This window comes from Dermacentor silvarum, chromosome 6, assembly GCF_013339745.2.
Source record: "Dermacentor silvarum isolate Dsil-2018 chromosome 6, BIME_Dsil_1.4, whole genome shotgun sequence".
NCBI classification, from domain to species: Eukaryota; Metazoa; Arthropoda; class Arachnida; order Ixodida; family Ixodidae; genus Dermacentor; species Dermacentor silvarum.
The window spans coordinates 113,229,492-113,251,474 of record NC_051159.1 but is presented as its reverse complement, the minus strand read 5'-3'; the positions used below and the strand labels follow the sequence as shown (position 1 = coordinate 113,251,474).

Sequence of the window (21,983 nt, the reverse complement as noted above, 5' to 3'; positions counted from 1 at the left end):
GCTGAGCATCAATGCATGAAGAGGCACATTGGCTTGTTGACAGTAAACAATTTTCTGTTAAATGTAAAAAAAAAACTGTAAAAAAAGAACCCGAGTGACCAATTATCATGAAATATGGAAATAGAGTGAGTGAAATAAAATTAGAAAGCGAAGAAAAAGTGAGAGACATCGCGGACATTATAAAGCAGCTTAATTCAGAACGGGACGCTAAAGTAAGAGCAGTCGTCGGGAGTTCCGGCATGCGTGCGTCAGAACTGGTAACCGCGTTTGCGGGGCTTGTTCACGACGACTGCGCTGACGACGGTAACAGTTGATCCGGCGAGGACAAATAAATCCTCGCTCGTGAATGATGGCACGAATTCGCAGGACAGAATTTTTCTTGTTCCTGGGATGTGGTTCTTACATACCACGTTCGATTGGCAAACAATTTGGTGGCTTAGAAGTGATTTTAAATAAGCATTGGCTAGAGATGTAAAGCGAAATGCCCCTTACAATATTAAACCGACGTTGTCGTTAGAGTTGCCAATCAGGCTTTCCACACAAACAAATGACCATCCTGACTACACATTGCAAACATTGGAAGCCTTTTATGACAACTCAGTTATATTGTGTAGCAATATCTACACTAAAGATGTAGGTGCAAGCGGGGGGGGGGGGGGGGGGGGGGGGGGGGGCTATGGGTATTCTGTAAGTGTTCACCTAATAGACAGGTCCATTGCATCTGTTGTTGAAGTGCTGATTGGCTGGGATGGGGAACGCATCAGAAGGAGACAGGCACCCCGGCCAATCAGCACTACAGTGGCAGACCAAATGGACATGTCCATTAGGTAGACACTTACAGAATACCCATAGCCCCCCCCCCCCCCCCCCACCCTGATTACTAGCCATAGGGAACGTTGCTCAAGGTCCGCTAGCGAAGCCCTTGCGAACAATTCAGCCATTTAATTTAGTATAGTTCACGGTGGCCATGCAACTAAGTTAGACTAAATTAGTGAACAGATTATTTGTACATTTGCTGAATTAGAAGGTGGTGTGCAAGCCGGTAGAGAATCAGTCCCAATAATCACGAGTGAGGCATTCCAGGGCATCTTTTGAGGGGATATGCGAATGGCTAGTAATTGTACCAGGAATATGGATGTGAAGTTTGGAAGGCCAAGGCAGCAAGATTAGTGAACAGATTAAGAGACAGTACACCTGGCGCTCTAATTACGCAAAGAAGCATTAGTACAGTGATAATGGTTTAGTAGCGAGGTGCATAAGGTCTTCTTGCAGAATTGTAATAAAGTGTCAGCCAGCAAGCAGTTTCACATGATTTGGAAGTGCGTCTTCAAACTCAATTTTGAGAGTTAGCAAGCAAATACCTGAAGTCAGAACCTCATAGGATGCACATAGCTAACGGCTCTATTTCTACTCACACAAGAAAAATGAAATGGTATGTGACCGCGGCATACTAAGATACATATTGTTCTCGCCTGTGCGTAAAATCGTAAATCTCAAGAGCGTACGAGTCATGTGTATACAGTATCTACAGGAACGTTACCTTTGTCCGGTCTCTCGAGCCACAGCCCACCGTGGTCAACTTCTTTGTGAGCGGGTTGTGTTAATGTTCTTGCTCTGTGGCAACACAGTGAAACAAGCGCGCTTAGTAAAGTCTCACTATTTTTCGTGCCTTAAAGTCACGTAATCATTACTACACAAAAGGCTCCCATTAAACCATTCCATTCCTCAAGAGGCTCATCGTAAGGTGCTTTGGAAAAGTCATATTGTGGAGGAAATGAGCTTTTCTTTTGAACCCAGGCTGTCATGCATCGCGGCAAACACGAGCGGCTCTGGCGAAAATTTGCATAACGAATCATGACTTGCTTTATGTGGCCACGCTTTCTTTAAAGGACAATGCCGCGCACGAGAGAAAGGCGTAACAGGCGGGAATGGCCATGCTTTTTCATCCGTCAGAGAGGAACTAAGGGGAAACCGGAAGGGTACAACGGCTGAGCTCTAGCCTCTCCGAATGCACAAGAAGCTCGGCGGGCTCACACTGGCACGTGTACACGAGCTCCCTTCACTTTCACGGAATGCGACTGTTTCGTCTCGTCATTTGCACCATCATGAAAAAAAAAAAGCCTGCTCTACATAGTTCATTCCTTGTGCTGCTTTTCGCCCTTTTGTCTTCATTCAAGCTCGCATCTCTAGATCCGTTCATTTCCCGCCTCCGTTAGCTGTAATGATTTCTTTCCGAGGACCACGTTATCCCACGCATCCAATCTACGTTTTCTTTTTTTTTTTTTGGGCCCTTCTCGCTCACGTGGCCTGCGCCGGCGCATGCAGCCGTACGGTATCCCAAATTCTGTCTTTTGTTCTTTGCTTGCGCATATAGCTGCTGCCAGGCTGCAGGTTTCGGTATGTAAGTTTCCTTTCTTGCTATTTCTCTCGCCGCCTTTTAATGCTCTTTCTCCCGCACTGGGGCTGAAAGAACCCGATCTACATCTGGTTCTTTCAGCCTGAGCGCGTTTAATGGAAAGACTCTCGCCGATGTGGGAGTATACGCCGCCGCCCAGACCCCGACCGAGTCTGCGTTGTCATTTGGATTCGCGTTTTGTTTCCCTGCCGGCAGAAGTAAAACCTTCGCCTCTGCAATGTTACAGGTTTGGTTGTCTGCGAGTCCGGAATTTAGGCGCAGATATGAAACACCTAGCTTCTTCTTTTTTCTTTCTTTTTTTGCATTTAGCTTTACGATGCGCAGCGTAAATGGAGGTACTACAATCGCCGTCGTACCGTATGTGCAGGTAAAGAGAAAGAACAGTAACAAGAACAAAGGGAAGGAGATAAAAAAAGGGAACCATAACTCTCTTATTAGCGGTACCTACGAGAAGCGACAAGCAACATTCTCCACGGTTGTCAGAATCACGCGGGAATATTTAGACACAGGAATACGCATGGACGTTGATAATCGTTGGGAGTGGCAGCACGCATCCGTACGCCGAGGTTTCCGGCGCTGCTGCATTTGGAAAATTGTCCATTTTCTCCGGTAACAGCTGTAGGTGCCATGGCACTCGCCTTCAGCCGTTTACTTGAGGCGTTGTTTGCAACAGCGTTTCTTGTCATTCGCATGGACATACGTATGCTCGACATTTTCACTTGTCTTTGTAGGGAGATGCGCATTACATGTATCTGATAATTCACGCTATGCTGCGCTGTTAGCGACTGCCGCCATCTAGTCTCGCGTGGATCACAACGCCTTTACATAATCTCTCCCTTTTTATCTCTGAGTTTAGGCACACGTGTATTCGTGCGTAAGCGCCTTTGTGTTTAGGCGGATAAGTTAGTGTTGTTTTATCTCGGGTTACTAGCCTTCGGAAGGATATGGTAGACTTAAAGAATGCGTGTCTCCTTTTTGTTGTTCTAGTTCTCAAATAGAAAGAGGTTATTGTTCACTTACTGCGTGCCGAAGGAAAATATTTAACATAGTGAAATTACGCAAAATTTAGAATTGTCGCCGCAGTGAGATTTATTTATACCTGATCTTTATGAATATTTGAGCAAATGTAGAGCTTTGACAGCTATATATGGTTTATGATTGCCGAAAGCCTATCTCACAAGCCAACGCACATACCCGTAAAGAAACTTTTCGGAATAAAGCAAGAGGGCGGCGACAGTTATTAAGGATGCAAGAAAGGAAGACTCAACTTCGCAATCAACAAGCCAACTTTTTGCAAGACGATGACGCTGACAAACACAGACGTCAGGAATGAATATAAGAGGGCATTGCGGGATGCGGAATGGCGCTGACATTCTAAACCCAACCATTTACCTGAACGAATCTAATTTCTCGTGGACGGTGAAACTGGCTTGGAACTGACTGGAAGGGGCTCTCTCAGCCGCTGATAATTACTACCTCTGCTCTAGACAGCTCACCACTGTCTCGTTCGTTGACCGCTGGATTAAAAACATAATAAAGACTTATCATAAAAGAAGGGGAACGCGCGTCCAACGTCCATCCGCATGGTTCTAGGACTGACCTAGTTTCTACTGATTAAACTGTCGGAAGAACGACTGGAACTGTGGTAAGACCCTATGTATTCATAGCTCCTTCGAGTGACCTCTTAGTGCAATCGTGCTTTACTTTCCTCCCTTGCCAAAGATAAAAAGACTAAGTAAATATTTCAGAATTGTTCCGTAGATGAAAGCAGCGACGGGCGTTGACAGAAGTTGAGAGTTTCAATTTAGCACGCACGTGCTCCGGTTGCGATTGTCTGCTTCTCAAGAGCATGACAGAAAAATCTTCTGAAGGAAGTGCAGACACCGAATCGTACTCTAAACACTCTAAACAGGACAGAAGTTTCGCAAGTAGGTTGACAGGATCAACGCAAGTCGAACAACGAATGTTACTGGAGCTAAGGTTTCAACAAGTGGAGCTTCAACAACGAAGTTGGCTTCAGAGTTTTTAGCATTTTTAGATGGAAGCGCCAGTCCTGTCGTCTTCATTTCGGTACGCGCGTTGTTGCGATGTACACCAGATGAAGCTTAACCAACTTGCCGAAATGTCAGTTCTTATGAAACTAAGAGCCCACGCGCTTAGATGTGTCGGTAAGTTTTTGACAGGCATGAAAATAGCACCGAATGTCTTGAAACATACAGCGCTAGTATATATACCGGGTGTGTCAGCGAACACTTTTAAAAAATTTTAAAGGTTGCTTGTGGCAGATGGCACAATTGTAGTTCATGAGCTGGCCTACTCGAAGAGGCGGACATTACTTGCACAAGAAATAGATAAGCATCATCAAATAATTAACCAAAGATTCACTAATTATGTTTTTAACTAATTACCTGATGGCCCATATTGCATTTGTGCTTCAATGCATAAAACGACGTTTTGTTAAGCAAGTAATTGGAACACCAATACACTTCTCTACAAATTTCGGGAATTAATATCTCGTAACTTGTGTCATCCCGGAAATTCCTTCCAAGTGGATCCGCCTTACGAATTCCATGGCTACAATTTGTAAATTGCAATATGGGCCATCAGGTAATTAGTTCAAAACTTAATTAGTGGATTATGTATTTCAATTTCTTGTGCAAGAGATGTCCGCCTCTTCGATTAGACCAGCTCATTAATCTGAATTGTGCTATCTGCCACAGGCAACCTCTAAAAATTTTTTAATGTTCGCTCAACCACCCTGTATAATGATATATATATATTGTTACAAAATTGCACTTGAAGCCGGGCACAGCGTTGGGTCCTTTCTTCCTTGCTTGTTACTCATTTGTGGCATTTACCCACTACGGGGGATTGGCCAAGAAGCCGGCGCGTTTAGAGCCCGCCTCCTCAGTCTGAATTCCTTTTAGATGCGAAGCATCTTATGCGCCCGGGCTTGTGCGAAGTCTTACGAAGTGCGGAAGTGCTGCACAATGGTCAAACGCTAGTATTTCTGTGAAGATGGCAGCTCCTCAGCGATGTCGGGAATGGCTGAAGACATTCCTAGGAGTTTGGTCAGGAGTTCACAGGGCACTCAGGTCAAAGGCGGCCACGGCCTCTCATCGGGTTCGGAGACAATACGTGTGGAATCGACAGTCTCGACTTGGCCAAGCCATTTGCGACGTAGCAATGTGAGCATCGATGAAAGCGGGTTATAAACGGGCATTGTGTTGAAACCGGCGTCGAGGTCAAGAGCAGCAAAAGGCATAGGAAGGGCTTTGTGTGTAACGCAGAGGCCGAACGGCCTGAAGAAGACCGTTCCGTCGGAGACAGCAACGTATGGGGGACTCGTAGGAGCGCTGATGAGCACGACAGTACATTGTTGTCTTCCTTGACAAGTTTAGCGGAAGAACGAGATCAAAATGAAGGAACGGTCTTTGCGTTTGGGAAATTCAACCTCAGCGCGAGCGCAATTGATTGCAGCGTTGTGGCAAGACAGAAAATGCCATCCTAGGATAATTGTGTGGGAGCATGAGGAGAGAACTACAGCCTCTATAGTATATACATAATGTCTTGAATTATCATACAGGCTGTATGTGGTGCGGTTGGTTCGATGGGTTGAGCAGTTGCAGTTTGAACCGACAATCCATAAAGAGGCTTAGTAAGCTTACGAATTGAGCGGGGAAATCTGGCATCTACAACAGAAATAGCTGCGCCGGTATCAACAAGAGCAACTCTAGCGATAACTGGGGCAAAAACATCAATAAAATTATAGCAGGTAAGGAACGAGGATTTGGACATTTCGAAACTTGCGCAATTCTTGCCTCGGGAACTGCACCATCTAGTTCCCCTCGTCATTGGATACGAGACACCGACGCAGCGGTGAAAGTGACCGGCGATGCAGGGATGGCGAGCGGTAATGATCGAAGCGAGCACGATCAGTCTGAGTGCGAGTCGGTAGTAAGTCGGAGGGTGCGTAGTTTGCATTGGGCTCCACCGGGCAACGAGGCGTCTGTAGATCATTCTCGAATGTAAGCAAACTGTGGCAGAACGTTGCGACTTGTGCGGTATATCTACATGCAAAGCATATAGGCCGATTTGCCGTGCGTGCGCCACGGGCTGGCGACAGCATAGCCGACATAGGATAACGGAGGAGAAGGGTGGCGCACGAGCTGCTGAAAAGGTATAATCGGCTCTTGACGTGGCTTGGCAGCTACCGCAGCATAAATGAACGGAGCAGCCACAAGCGGCTGCTGGGGGGCAACCGGTAGTGCGTCAGTCTCATGAATGACATTGAGCAGAAAGGATTGGCAGGCACCTGCGTCAAGGGTACCAGCATAGAGTTTCATATTACTATAACTAGAGGGCAATGTGGCGCTGCGATCGTTCAACTATCATGGGAATGATGGGAAGTACAGGCTACGGATTGGTATTCTGTTGACTGGCGAACTAGTCTACAGGTATTTTTTGTCAGTTTTGGTTTCGCTAGTTTTGCTCCAAGCGCAGTTGCTACAATCCGTAGAACACAAACTTACTTGTGGTAGGAAAGGTTGCTGCTTCCTGGCTGTAGTCTGCTGTCGCAAAACGGGTAAGCGCAAAGCCACGACATAACAGTTGCTGGCGCGCACTTGAGAAGAAGCGGTACGTCAACATAAAATATAGTGAAGCATGCTCGTAAGAGGCCACAAGCGTCCAAGATAGCACTGCAGCAGATGTGTTTAAAAGTACTCGAAGACGTTCATCAATCGTGACAGCCGATGCAGCCTTTCGAAAGAGTGAGAGAGTTCGCAAGTGCGTCTGCGCAGACGCAAGTGCGTCTGCGAGAAAAGTTCACTTTCCCCGCGTTCGCAGCGAGCAGGCGTCTCTCAAAGGCGCAACACTTTTCTCATAATACAAAATTTTTATTCCCACAAATATTTGATGAGTATTTTTTATATAAGCATATGCATGGTTGTTATTGCTGTTGTGAAAGTAAGTAAATAGTTATTCAATGGCGCTAAATCAGGCAGAACGATGCATACCCTGGTGGTAAACCATGCTTCAATCTCAAAGTCATGCAAACTTTATTCAATGTATTATGCATTCTATAAAACACAACATAAATAAAATTAATTTTTGCACAAAAGTGTTTTAATACAGCTTCGTTTACTGCGCCGCATGCAAACGCCACCAGTTTCAAGACAGAAGTCAATCCGAAGCCTGTACTTCCCATCATTCCCATGTAGGTTGAGGCGACGTTCAGGAGAACCCCCGTAGACACTAGCGCCACTTTTCCCTCTAGGTTTCTTATTTAGAAACTCTATGGGTACCAGGGACAGCTGTTGCGTGACTCCTTCGCGCACCAAGGCCTTGATCTGGGTGATCACCGACGCTTGTTGCGAAACAATGGCCAGGCTAGAGAGTGACGCATCGGGTGTAAAAGGAAGCCTCGTCAAAGCTCGCTGCTTGCATAGCTCCTCGTAGCTCTGAGAGATGGTATATTAGCGTCGGAACAGTGGTCAGGCTCTTGGCCCATAGAATTTTAAAGTTATCATAATCAATTCTTTTCTTGATGTGCTTATTTCGGCCCGCTTCCGACATGGTTTCGTTGACGCGCTTGCACAAATCGAAAACGTCCTCTATGTCACAGATTAACGTTTCACCCGTGCCCTGTGCGCGTGTGCGCAAACGCTGCTCGGCTCGGAGTTTGCGGAAGGCGGTAAAGTTAAATACTTCCGTGAATGCTGTCTTGAAAGTCGAAAACTTTTGCACATCCTCCTCTTTGTTTTCGAATGAATGATTGGCTACACTCGCGAGATAGAAAACGACGTGGGTTAGCTTGGTCGAGTCGTCCCATTTGCTATGAGCGTTCACCCGCTCCTAGGTCGCAAGCCAGTCTTCAACGTCGGTGTCGTCTGTCCCACTGAAAATGGTAGGATCCCGCTGGCGGATAGTGCAGGGCAGAGAACGGGTGGTGACAGGAATGACTGTTGGTCGGTGTCTGGCTTGCTGGAAGGTAACGTCTGAGTTCGGAGTTCCAGGATGGTAGAGTTGAAGAGTACCCAACACGTCCACCAATTTTAAAGGATGTTAGTTAGACGAAGGGCTGATGACGGGTAGAGCGGCTCGCCGAGCGCAGTCTCCAAGCTCGAGCCCCTGCGGCAAGCGATGCTGTTCGCAATGTTGCTGCCTCCGCTCAGGAGTTGTTCTTCTTTGCAATATAAGTCTACTAAACATCGTGTAACAAAACGGCCACGGCTCCAAATTAACCGGTGGTTCACACGTATGCATTATACTCCGATTTATGGTAAGTTTAGGCCTTACGAAAAATATACAAAGCTTCCAGACAAGAAGCGAAGGTATAGAATAGACGGAAAGACAGTGAGGTTAGCCAGTTCTCAGACCGGCTGGCCACCCTATGCTGGGGAAAGGGGATAAGGGGAATAAAAGATAATAGAAAATACATCTTACAAAAAAGGAAAGGAGAGCAGAGGGTTCGTTACTATTAAAGAGTGAAAATGGGCACCTGTACTAAGGTTAAATTAAGCGTTTTAGCGTAGAGTAGGCATGATATTCTTTCGAATGTACTCTTGTAATAAGCAAGTTAAAAAATGCGAGGTTTGAAATAAAGCATGTAGTCAGAAAACGCAGAAGACTCGGGATTTTGTCATGCACCAAACACTATCACAGCTACTCGCGCTGTAATTACGTTCTTGGAATCAATTTACCTGAGAAGACGATTATAGACACCCTGTGCCTGCTACCGTGAACTCTGTCTCTTTTTTACTTTTCTTTATTCGTTATTTCGCTCGCTCAACCCGTTTCCCCCGTGCAGAGTAGCCAACCAGACGTCCAGGTAGTTAAAGCTCCCAGCCCTTGCTTGTTTTACTCTGTCTCTCTCACAAACCTTTACGAGATGAAAACGAGCATTGGGCTGCGTTGCTTCCTTTGCCTGCATCACTTTCTGAAATATATGTAACGAGCACAAAGTGGACAGATGAAGCTACATCTATACATTCTTGAAAATCTAGAGTGTGTGGTCGTACAAAACGATAGCATACTGCTGGGGCAAGAACTACGGGAGGGCGTGCGTGTACATGGCTGCGAGAATAGTTTTCGCTGACTAGTTAGGTAATATCCTGGTTTCGGAGGCAATAAATCGATGTTCGTTGGCACGTCTGCACATAGCAGCCACTTTCTTTTCAAGTGCTTTTTCTACCCATCTGTGCCTGTTGGCCGCGACAGTTGTAGCTTGTCAAGTAGAATGCCATGGCAGGTGGCACTAAACTACTGACGTCTAAATTGCCTGCGGCTTTGAGACGAGATCCGTGTCTTCTGTGACGTCCGAAGTGCTCTTTTTTGTAGCGCACTCATGTGAAACCTTATTGCAAGAATTATTTGTCATCTAGAACCGCACCGGTGGAATGGAGCGTGGTGGAAGTGTAGTAGTTTCTTTCATTATCTTCCGCAAAAAAACTAAAATATTTGTTTATGCAGGTGAGAGGACATTACGGCGTGTAAACGAATTTTACTTGAAGAGTTCAACGTATAATACAACTTCTGTAATGTCAACGCCTTAGCCGTATATGCAGCCGTTGCCGACAGTTCAAAGAAACTTGTAATGGCTAGACTGCAAGGAGCTCATGTGCCGCACGAACAGTATATGCAGAGCCGATGCTCAGCAATGTTGCTATACCTGTACACAACGAGTATACGTACATGTGTGTGTCGGTTGGGTCTGAACGCAAGGTCGCAAACTTCGTGCTCGCGATACAGAAATAAATTATCGAAGCCCAAGACATCAGCCCTACTGTACATGGATCTTGCTACTTTAGGTGAGACGTTTCAATTGGCACGAAGAGGAGTAGGATATAAATAATATTTAAAAAATGTCGAGGATTAAGTTCAATCCCTGCTGACTGTTCAAAACTCGGAGTGTCTAAGTCTTGACTGGCGTTAATATAAGTGCGATGTCTTCACGGGTCAGATTGAGCACACTTTCTAAATTATCCACGTTACAGCACGCCCATATGTGACAACTTCATCTAACATCTACCATGAATAGGGAAAAAAAAACTATCAAAATAAGAGGAAGGACAAGAGCGAAAACCGTTTCCTTCCAGGCGTTCTTTTTGTGTCGTCCCATGCGGCAGTTTTGAGTGCGACATTGACCGTCTTGGAAGCTTCAGATTCGCAGGGAACATTGCGCTGGTCTTCTGAGAGTGCTCGAGCAGTGCTATGAAAGTCGTTAAACACATATTTAGGCCCGTTTAACTAGAATGAATTTGAATTATAGTAAGAAGATTGCTTTAGCTTCACCTAAAACCCGCCAGAAGATAGCAGCAACGCTTAATGGCTGTCTTACATGACCGCTTTAGCACTGCAAACATCTTCTGGAATAGGCAGTCAACCACGGTTGTTAGTGCTCGCGAACTTATTCTGCAAGGTGTTACAAGACATTTGATCAATACTTGCTATTTATGGCCACCCACAAGAGATTTCCAAAGAGTGGCATTGCATTTTGTTTTGTAGCTAGCCTGACAGAGGACTCTGCCTCCTCTTTAGGAGACAGGGTCCTCTGTCAGGCTATGTTCCTTTAGTCCCTGCCTTCTCTCGCGAAGTTACGGTGAATCAAAAAATCACATCAAATCAAATATGTCCGTGCTCTTTACTCGTTATTCCTAAATAAAGTACAATGCATCACCGTTGATCGGTGCTCCGTCACTGTTTCATACATCAGTTGGGCCGCAGAGCAGGTGCTTGTCACTTGAACGACCAGTCACATAGATATTCTGGCATAAATGTTGTATGTGTAGGCGGCCGAACTCGACGCAAATATATTTGAATGAACAATTAAACGACAGTTTGTATGTAAAGCGTTACTTTGCGTATATCTAACATGCCAAAAGCATGAAGAGTACTACAATTCTTTCACAGTTGGGTGGCGGTGAATTTATTATTCTTGCTCAAGGAACAAACAAAATAGTTGCTCGTGCTACGTGCAGACAAGTTAGCTTTTGCGCACTCTGCTTAAATTTCGCCTCCAAAGGTGGGATTAGTCGAGTGAAACATTATACCTGGTGCCATCAAAGGCCCACGTGAATGACGGTACAATGCCTTGGAGGTCTTCAAGCGGTCCACGAAATCAAAGGCATGGTCTCCTTTCAGACGTAGTACAATTATTTTCGCTTGCGAGTTCCATACAAATTATTTGTGGATTGTAACGTCCACATTCCAAGATACGAAGATCTAACATCTGCTGCGATTAGAAAAGGACAATTTTTAGCATTTTGAAAACTTGCTAGCATGATAAACTGTATTCACAAAATGAATTAGCTGAAATAATGGATAATTTAAACGATGAAATATTGAACAGATGAATGCGCCTTCACAAGCGCCATAACGTAAAACTATTTCAATCTGTTTCTATCTCATTTCTGCCATTTGTCCTCCAGGATTGGTCAAACATATTCGGACCACGTCGACATCGCCTGCCTACTATGCGAAGTCATGAAATCTGCGAAAATTCTCCATTTAATATGTAGCGTACACACTGATTACATAGAATTAGGGCGATGAAAATACACAAAAAAGAATATTTTTGAATCTAAGCCTTTTTTTTAACTATTAGCCCTCCGCTGTTGGTCAAAATATTTCAAGCTGCACCCACTTCGCCTGTATGGCACGCCACGTCACAAAATCGCGTGAGCGTCGTGTACGTGTAAAGATGCATTATTATGCTGAAGAAAAATGTTTTTTTCCCTTTTTTTTCGGTGTATACCCGCCCACTGGGGGCCCCCGTTTCGAAAGGAATCGAAGATGGCTGCCCGCCTATCTCTCTGGCACTGGCTACTCGTAACTGCCGGTGAGGATTTATTACTTTACGTGTGAAGAAGAAAAAAAAAGAGAAGGAAAAAAAAAGAAGCGAAAGAAAGGGAAAGAAAACGCGTGGCAGTATAACAATGTGGCGCACATATGGTACATATATACGACATCGCTGTGCTGATTCCGATTTTTCGCTGATAATTCGTTTTACCAGCATTTTTAACCCCTCGTTGGACACCGCCACACGTTCGACCAGCCACTGCAAGCTAAGCACGAGGAAGCTGACTTATCGCAGACCGCGGCGCCACTCTCCTCGCCCGGTTATCTATGCTTTCACCGTGCTATGAAAGTAGATAACCGGGCTCCACCGAATCCCTCTCCACTTGCGTGCGCTCCTCGCCTCTTGTCGGCCAACTAGATAAGAAAAACGTGTCAAGGTAGGCAATGCTGTTCGCTTTCAAAGTAAACAAAAGTGACGTCCAATAAATGAGCAGAGCATTTGATTTCGCTGTTCAAACAACACTGCGTGTTTGGCAGTTACATAAATTTGACGTCAGGAGATAGGAATCTATTCTCATTCGGAATGAGAGGAAGACGACGACGCTCGAGCAGCTCTCCGAGCAGCTGGGCTCCGGCTTCACCAAGTGATTTCGCAACGATTTCTGGCAACTATTGGCCCGAAGTTTACATCACTCGATCCATGAAGTCACCATGATTCCGTGGACACCTAGTTTTCAGGTGGGACACTTCTTTTCCCGGTGTTACGAACGTTTTTGTGCCACGACCACGCCATCGCCGCCCTAAGCCTAAGCGCGCGCAGGCTGCGCGCCGAGAATGGAGGTTCAAGTAATGAGTGAAGACATCACCCCAGAAGAGATGACCGCCGAAATGGGCTGGCGCACCGCCCGTTTCCGCCGTCCCGACGAGAAATGTGGCCAAAATTCATCTCGCGAAGACCCACCTCAATCGCAAGACTCCCGCTCTCGCTCTAAAACCCGGAAGAACGTTAAATCTCAAGTCCTCAAGGCCGGACGTATGCCCCAATTACCCAAGAATGAAATTAAGATCATCGTCAGACCTAAAGGGGAACTAACTATCCCCAAAGTCGGCAGCCCCACAGTGACTGCAGCCATTTTCCAAGCAACACAACTTAGCCCGGAAGAAACCCAAGACGACACGATCTGCCCGAACGTTCAACAAAACGTCGTGATCAGCACGCCCCGACCGCACAATGCTGACAGGTACGTGCGCATGAAATCTATCCATGTCAATGGTGTCACCCACGAAGCCAACGCATACGAGGCAACCCCGGACAACACTACCAAAATCCGAGGTATTCCTCTCACCGACAGCGCCCAGGAAATAGACGTAAACATCATAAATGCCCGCAATCCGCTAGCCCTGGCCGCCAAGCGCATTGGTTCCACCACAACCATCGTCATCACCTTCGCGGACCCAGTGTGCCGTACCTGGCCCGATACGGTGCAGCATAGATCCCCTGCTCCTGGTACCGTAAGCAAATCTACATATGTTACCAATGTGGCCGTGTCTCGGGCACCGCATGGATGTTTGTCCATTCCCTAACAACAAGATATGCAGGGGCTGCGGCGCCCGCAATCCCAACCAACACCATCAGTGCACCCCCAAGTGCACGCTGTGTGGTGGACCCCACCCCACGGAGGACAAAGGGTGCACAGCCAAATACAAAATGCCATGCGTAATCCGGAAACGTAAGCCTCTGGGAACAAAGTACGCCGCAACAATCAACACCTCAACCAAGTGATTTCCCGGCCATGGACACCAAACACTGCTCCCGCTCGCGCTCCGAACCAGGAGCAGGCCGTTCCCGGTCAAGATCCACGTCGACCCCAACAGGCCGACAGATTTCAGAAAAGGTGACCTTCGCAGAGGATGTGACACGCGTCTCGCGAGAGGGTCCGGTCACGTCCCCCCCCCCCCCCTACACCTAAACAAAACACAGACAATGCTGTGATTGATCAACTTAAGAAAGAAAATGCAGTTATGCGTGACTTAAAAAACTCACACAGGAGCTGCCGAGCCTAAAGCAACCCAAAACACAACCCCCACCCAAAGCCCCAGAACCCCCTAACGTCACACCTTCAGAGGAACCGCCGACGCCGGCCCCAAAAAAGAGAGCCCTCCAAGGAGGAGATACGGGGCAGGTGCGTTCCGGAGTCAATGACATGCTCGTGTCGCTACAGAGCACCGTCGAAAGTCTCCACAGTGCTCTGCTCGCCGTAATGCAAAGAGTCACCGCCATAGAAAACAGCCTCCAGACCGTTGTCACCACATTCACCCCCGTCACCCCGGCTATAATCATGGACTCGAGCGGAATCGCTCACGACACTCCCGCCCCGCCATCGACGGCCTCTTAGATCATCATCATGGCACACACAAACACCGACACAGTGATATGGCAGTGAAACTGTCGAGACTACCGCCACAAACAGCCCGTTCTTCGTCAACACCTTGGCACATCTTCACGTCAACCGGATGTACTCATACTCCAGGAAACGCACGACACTCCGATCACCCTTCCCGGATATCAACCCTTCATCGCTGTCAACGCCCCCCACGGAGTGTCCACGCTCGTCCGACATAGAATCGCCGCAATCGAACACGATCTCCACGACCGTCGCACCAAACACCTTTTCATTGAACTCAACCCACACAAAAAGCGGACGGATGGCATCTTCATCTTCAATATTTATAACGCCCCGTCCCTACACCACAGTCGCTTTCTAACGCTCTTTAAAAAGGCCCTGAACGCCGCAGGCAGCAGCCCCCTCGTCATCGGCGGCGACTTCAACCTGCCGCACACAGGATGGGGCTACAAACACTGCTCCGCTGCGGGCCGTAACCTTTGGCAAGACTCCCACGATCTCGGCTTCAATCTCATCACAGACCGTAAGTCTGTGATGAGATTGCCTGTTAATGGCATTTCTATTGTAATAATGAAGAAATTTAAGCCGCAGTTTCTGCCTCCTCACCATTAGTGGCTCCCATCCCAAGGTTTGTTTTATTTCTGTGATACTTGCAAAAGAATTATAGTTGTTGCTAACAAATCTGGCTGCTTGATTTTGAACTTTTTCCAGTCTGTCGATCAAGTATTGCTGATGGGGGTCCCAGATTACACAAGCATAATCCAGAATAGATCTTACATACATCAGATAGAGAGTTTGTTTCACGGTCTGTGAGGCTTGCCTAAAATTTATGCGTATAAAGTATAGCATTCTACCTGCCTTTGTCACGGTCATATCTATGTGTTTAATCCACTTGAAATTGTCGGAAAAATAGACGCCCAAATATTTATAATGACATTCATTGCTAATCATTGAATTATTGATTTCGTACTTGATATGTACTTGACTAATCCTGTTGGTGAACGATGCGCCGCAACATTTCCGGACGTTTAGACTCATTTTTCAATTTTGACACCACGTTGATATTCTGCACAAATCATTTTGCAAAATTTTGGCATCCTTACGCGATTTAATCTCCCTAAACACTATACAATCATCTGCGAATAACTTAATGAGAGAGGTAACACCATCAACTATGCTATTAATGTAAATCAGGAACAGCAAGGGTCCTAGTACGCTCCCTTGTGGTACACCGGACGTAACGTTTACTGCGGATGATTTTGAGCCGTTAAGTACTACGCTTTGCTGACGACCGTTTAAGTAGCCGTTTATCCAAATAATAACTTTAGGGTTTATGTTTGCAGAAAGCATCGCAAATTCTAACAGGTTCTTTGGGAAGGTATCGAAAGCTTTACGGAAATCAAGGAACACTGCATCTACTTGAGCGTTACTGTCTAAGGATTGTGCAATGTAATGTTGAAATTTGACTAGCTGGTTTATACATGAACGCCTATTTCTGAAAGCATGCTGAGACGGCGTGAAGAAGTTGACTGACTCCAAGTATTTAACGGTTTCACTGTATATGATATGTTCAAATAACTTGCAACAAATTGCTGTTAGCGAGATGGGCCTGTAATTTTCGACGAGCTTTTTGTCACCTGATTTATGAACCGGGACTACGTTAGCAATTTTCCAGTCATGCGGAACAACTCCAGTATTAAGTGTAGTTTCATATATAACGCATAAGTACTGTGCGATGATGCTGTGACAAGTTTTAAGAATAAATGGTGATAGGCCGTCCGGCCCAACTGCTTTCGATGTATCTATCTGCTGTAACATGCAATCAACATCATTAATGCTAATGTCTACGTCTTCCATGGAAGGCTGCGTGACTGGAAATGCCATCACATCACCAGGCGTACTTTGAGTAAAAACTGACTGGAAATATTTATTGAAAGCTTCAGCTTTTTCTTCATCGGTGCATAGAGTATTACTCTGCACAGTCAGAGCTGGAATGTTCATATCATCTTTTCTACTCTGTTTCACATACTTCCAGAACTCTTTCGGGTTTTTCTTTAGCCTATCACTCAGCTGGGCAAAAAATAAATCCTTTCTTGGTTTTACTGTTGATTTCAGCATCAGGTTTGCGTTCCTCAGCTCTTGTTCATTAGACGCGGTACTCTTGTTGCGAAATTTTCTGTGCGAACTTTGTGCTTTCCTAATTATTCTGCGAATGTCACCATTAAACCAAGGTTTTTGTTTCGTTCTCTTTTTTAGTATTCTATTTGGTACATGAGCTTCAACTGCGTTAAGTAGCTTATCACGGAAAGAAGACCACAGCGCCGAAGAACAACGGCTTTCTGCCAAAAGCAAGAATGTTGGGTAGTACAACTCTAATTCTGCAGAAACAGAATCGTAGTCACAATGTTCATACAGGAAAATTTTTCTTGGTATTGCCTGTGCTATTTGAACGTTTTTTTTTATGTTTAAGTCTGTCACAACGGCCTTATGATCACTTATACCAGGGATCACCGACACATTGGAAACAACATTGGGGTCATTACATAAGATTAAATCAAGAATGACATCATGTCTTGTGGGAACATTCACATATTGAAAAAAAAACCAGAAACTCTCAAGAGTTCACCAAACAAAGTATAGACTGATGTCGAGCACTGCACGGGCCGATTTTTGAGGCCCGGGCCCGTTTTTACATTGGTGGCCCGTCCGAGCCAGATCAAAACTTTTATGGTGAGACCCGGGCCCATAATCTACGTTACCCGCACGGCCCGGCCCGCCACCCCTTTACCTTAAGCCCGAGCCCGGCCCGCGCCCGCCTCGAAACCGGCCCGAACCCGGCCCGAGACCAAAAAATACATCTTCTTCAAAGTTGAGAAGCCCGAGAATAACTCGCAGAAAGCCCGAGCCCGGCCCACGCCCGCGTCAAAAAACCCGAGCCCGGCCCGGGCCCGGGTCAAAAAGCATACGCCGTGCCCGAGCCCGGCCCGAGCCCGTGAAAGAACTGCTCTACCCGGCCCGGGCCAGCCCACGGGCCGGGCCGGGCCCGGGCTTTCGGGTAAGCCCGAGCCCGTGCAGTGCTCTAGACTGATGACCTATTATGTGTACCACAGGTTGTCCAATCCAAATCTGGTAGGTTGAAATCCCCACTCAAAAATACACTGTCTGTAATAGACTGCACCATCGCAGAAAGCAGTGTCATAGGAGTGTCACTACTGTCCGGCGGACGGTAGAAACAACCAAAAACGATAAGTGAACGCGGTACCACACTGCTTCGGCTGAATTATGAAAAGAAATTTCCTCGCTAGTCCACTCGTTCGCAACAAGACTGAATACGCCCTCGCCATGGCGATTTCTATTTTTCCTATAAATAGTGAATCCATGTGGGAAGATCTCAGTATCAGGTATCGTACTGTCCAGCCAAGATTCTGTACCCATGATAATTTTCGCTTGAGTAGTCGCCACAAGGGATGCAAACTCGTCAACTTTATTATCAATACTTCGACAGTTCACAGGAAGCACAGGTATGCGCCCGCACGTGTTTAAAGTCTCGTTTATTCCGGTTCTGGGACGACTGACGTAACGTCAGTCAGCTCCTTGAGATCGCGTTATGTGCACGAAGCAGGGCGGGTTGGTTCATTTCACTGTCCAACACGAACGTATTTCCGTTGATTATAAGCTTATCATAGTTAAGGCGCACTCGGTATTCTTTGCTATCTCTTTTTTACTTTGCGTAATTCCAAAGAAGCCGTCGCTTTTCGCGAACAGCATGACTGAAGTCTTCGGATACACTGAATGAAGTGTTCTTAAATTTGTAAGCATTACGCATAACACTTTCCCTAGCTTTCCACCCCGATAAACTTGTCACAATGGGCCTAATGCGCCCCTCCATGAAGGCACCCAACCGGTGGGCTCGCTCGATCGGAATGTTATGAAGCTTGAGCACGTCTCTGCGAATATCTTCAATCAGGCTCGCAGATTTTTCCCACGTTTCTTTGCGCTCGTTGTCTGGCACCCCATAAAAACTAAGTTCAGCCGGCGGCTCCTATTTTCGAGGTCGTCACTCTTAGCCTTTATCTTCCGTTCAGATTTTTCAACTATTTTAATGCGCTCCTCGATTACATTTGATTTTGCTATCACGCTGCCTATTTTCTGTTCTAGCTCGGTTTGCTTCGTCACTATTTCCGCAAGTTTAGCAAGCATAGTTGCCTGACCAGTTTGTACATCTAGAAGAATCTTCTCAATGTTCGCCATCTGCTCTCTTTCGGTTACGTTCATAGGGCCAGAGTTTAGCTCTACGTCTCCTGAGAGTAGCAATGGAGCTTCCCCCAACAAAGAACAGTCATTAAAGATTAACAGCCAAGCAGAGTCAACCACATATTTGCAAACAGAGCAAGTGAACAGGCACAACATCCATCTATCAATGGGGCACGACACTCTTACAAGCATCACATTACTCGTGCGGTAACATTTTGCATGATTCAAATAACCAACCTGATACATGAAGCAACGTAATTTCGTGCCAAGAAGAGTGCCGCACCCCAGTCGACAGCTGTCGAGATGCTCCCTTTTATCGGCATGGTAAAGCGGATCCGGAAGCGTGCCCCGTCGCGCAGCCATGTGGCCGGTTTGCAGCTCAAGCAGGAAGGTATCAGGCGTGCCATCTCGCATCAGTGGACGGCAAGGAGGGGCGCACTGCACATGCGCCATAGCTGTCATCCAGGGCCGTACGGTAGACTCGGCAGCCGCACCGCCGATGAACGCCGCAGCCGCAAGGATACCGGGCAGTACCTGAAACATGAAGCAACGTAAGTTCGTGCCAAGAAGAGTTAACCATCTTCACGGAGTGAATGGGCCGACGAATTGTTTACCAAAGTACTGTGTTATTAAAAAAAAAAAACGGCAGATCCCACGCCCTGTAGGAATCGATGTTAAGCAGTGTGCTTAAGCTTACCAAGTTAAAGAAACGAGCATGAGAGCACCAAGACGTAGGCTGCTAGATAGATAGATACTGACAAAGGGGCAATGGTTGGCCAAGAAATGCGTCGCATTTAATAATTTCATAAACGTTATTAAACTTGTCCGACGGCAGGATTTGAACACAGGTCCTCCAGCACAGAAGCATGAGATCGAAACTATTACGTCACGAACGCATATACAAGCGCAATAACTGCAATTAACAACGATTATGCGTGCTTGTAGATTCGTACGCGTATTACATTCTGCATGAAAAAAAGAAACTGTAAATTGCTTTGAAAATTAGGCTAATTTAGGCCCAGATGAAGCCTAAAACACAAACCCACAAGGACGTCTTAAGGCCCAAACACGAATATCAGATAAATCCATGTACTACCCATCATTCTCAGGGTTGCTGAACGATAGAAGCGCCCGCGTTCCCTTAGTAAATATAGGAAACTCTAAAGTGGCTGTGACCTACTATGACCACGAATGGGCAGCGAAGACGCCTACGCTGTTTCAAAACCATCGATGGCGTGTCTGGTTTCGTTCAGGTTGCATCGGAAACTACCATGGCGGCCGAATATACGCATGAACAGCTCATTTGCAGATAGCTTGTGGCAAGCGAATGCTGCAACGCTCAACTCGAGAAAAAGAGGAGGCCAACTGTGCTTTCATTCGAACCTTCTGTACGACGTCCACAGCCTGGCGGATGAGCGTTTCGATCCGGTCCGCATCAAGCCGATTAACGGTCGTTAGATTCAACGCCATCTGTTAGTTTTAAACCTACTTTGTTTTTCGTATTCCGCGTTTCCCAAGTGTACGATAGCCTAACTGGGCACTGGCTCTATTAACCTTTCTGCCTTTTCTTCTTCTTCGTCTGCTTCTCTTTCTCTCTTTCAACCTGCTTAGTTTGAGCAGAGGAATTGTGCGTTTTCCCGACTTTCCTTAAAGATAAAATAATTAGCAGGGCGCTGATATCATGCTGGGGTAGCGCGATCACATACTAGGATTAAATTGTTTTTGCAGCGAAGAATACGAACGCCATAGCGGGTCACGCTCTCCAGCGTGTTCGTATTCGTATTCCGGCGTTCCGGCGTTCCTATTGTTCGCTACATTTTAATCATTGTCTATACATGGGGCTATTTGCTTCATGATTATTTTGCGCAAAAGTTGACGGTGCGGAGATCCTAATGAGATTCGCTGACTTCGTGCTTATTGTATGATATCTGAAGTTCTTGTTCATGCCTCGGCTTCGGTGCACTATCTGGGCGGGCCATTAGGGGTGCAAGCGGCAGTACTTACAAGAAAATTATTTCTTGCTCCCTTTGCTATTCCATTTGCACGCCGCTTCGATGCGCTGGTCGGAGTAGGCTGCATGCCCCTCCCCCCGCACTTTCGTAAATTAAAAGCGCTGTACTAAGTTACCGTGTTGCGCTAAAAAATAACGACTGTGCGGGGTTGAGAAGGCCAGTTGAAGTGAACTGCAGCGAATGCACTGTTTAAATCGATACGCCCTAGCTGGTCCTATCCGTACGTCTTTCTCTAATCAAAACAAGCTTAAAACGCACAGAGTATAGGTGCCTTTGCGTAGCCCGAGCACAGCGCTCAGCCACTCGGAAGTTATTCAGATCAACACTGTGTGTGGCAACGTGCTCTCCCAGATCGGCAAACCCCGTCACGCCGAGGAAACGCGTTTCGCCCGGCACGCGCATACGGTATTCGGGCATCACGCCTGCGCCCGTGGTGCGGCATTCAATCACCCGCCCTCTCCACGTTATGTCTGGCGTGCCTCTACCGCGCTTTGCATGCACTGTTAAGCACAGCTGAGAGGAGGTTGAACGACTTCTAAATAAGGGATGAACAACATAAAGACTCCGTACCTTGTTTGTGGTGTGCTGCGACACGACCTTTTGACCTTTATTGCCCCTACGCAAGCACTCGTAAATACGCAGGCCACTATAGGCTCCTTAGACGATGACAACATTTCATTTTCTTTGCTGATCTTATGATATAATGTTTTGTCAGTGAATGCTGGCGAGTGCAGGGCCGGTATTTTGTAGAGATGCCTTTCCGGTGCTAATGCCTTTTCGCGCTTATCGCGCTTTGTGAGTGGTCAGAGCGACGGTCCGCCCGCATTATCAACAGGATCAGCCGGCCGTTAGCGGTGGATGATAAGACTTGTATAGAATAAGCCCTAAGGCATCGCTACAAAATACCGGCCCAGTGCACTTCCATGGAATATTGACAAAACACCATCATGATCTATGCCGAAAGGTGGGTGAGAGCGTGCCAGGCATCAAATAAGACCACTTTTTACGTTAGTCCCTGCTGTCATTGAAGTAAGAAATAAGGTGAAAAGTAGGGATTAAAAAAACGCACTTGGTAAAGCAAAAAAAAAAAAAAAA

The 21,983-nt window shown here is 46.5% G+C and overlaps 1 pseudogene; it reads right to left on the bottom strand.

Annotated features, from left to right (window-relative positions):
- Positions 1–18,069: 18,069 nt before the first annotated feature.
- Positions 18,070–19,419, bottom strand: LOC119456832 (uncharacterized; annotated as a pseudogene).
- Positions 19,420–21,983: the final 2,564 nt, after the last annotated feature.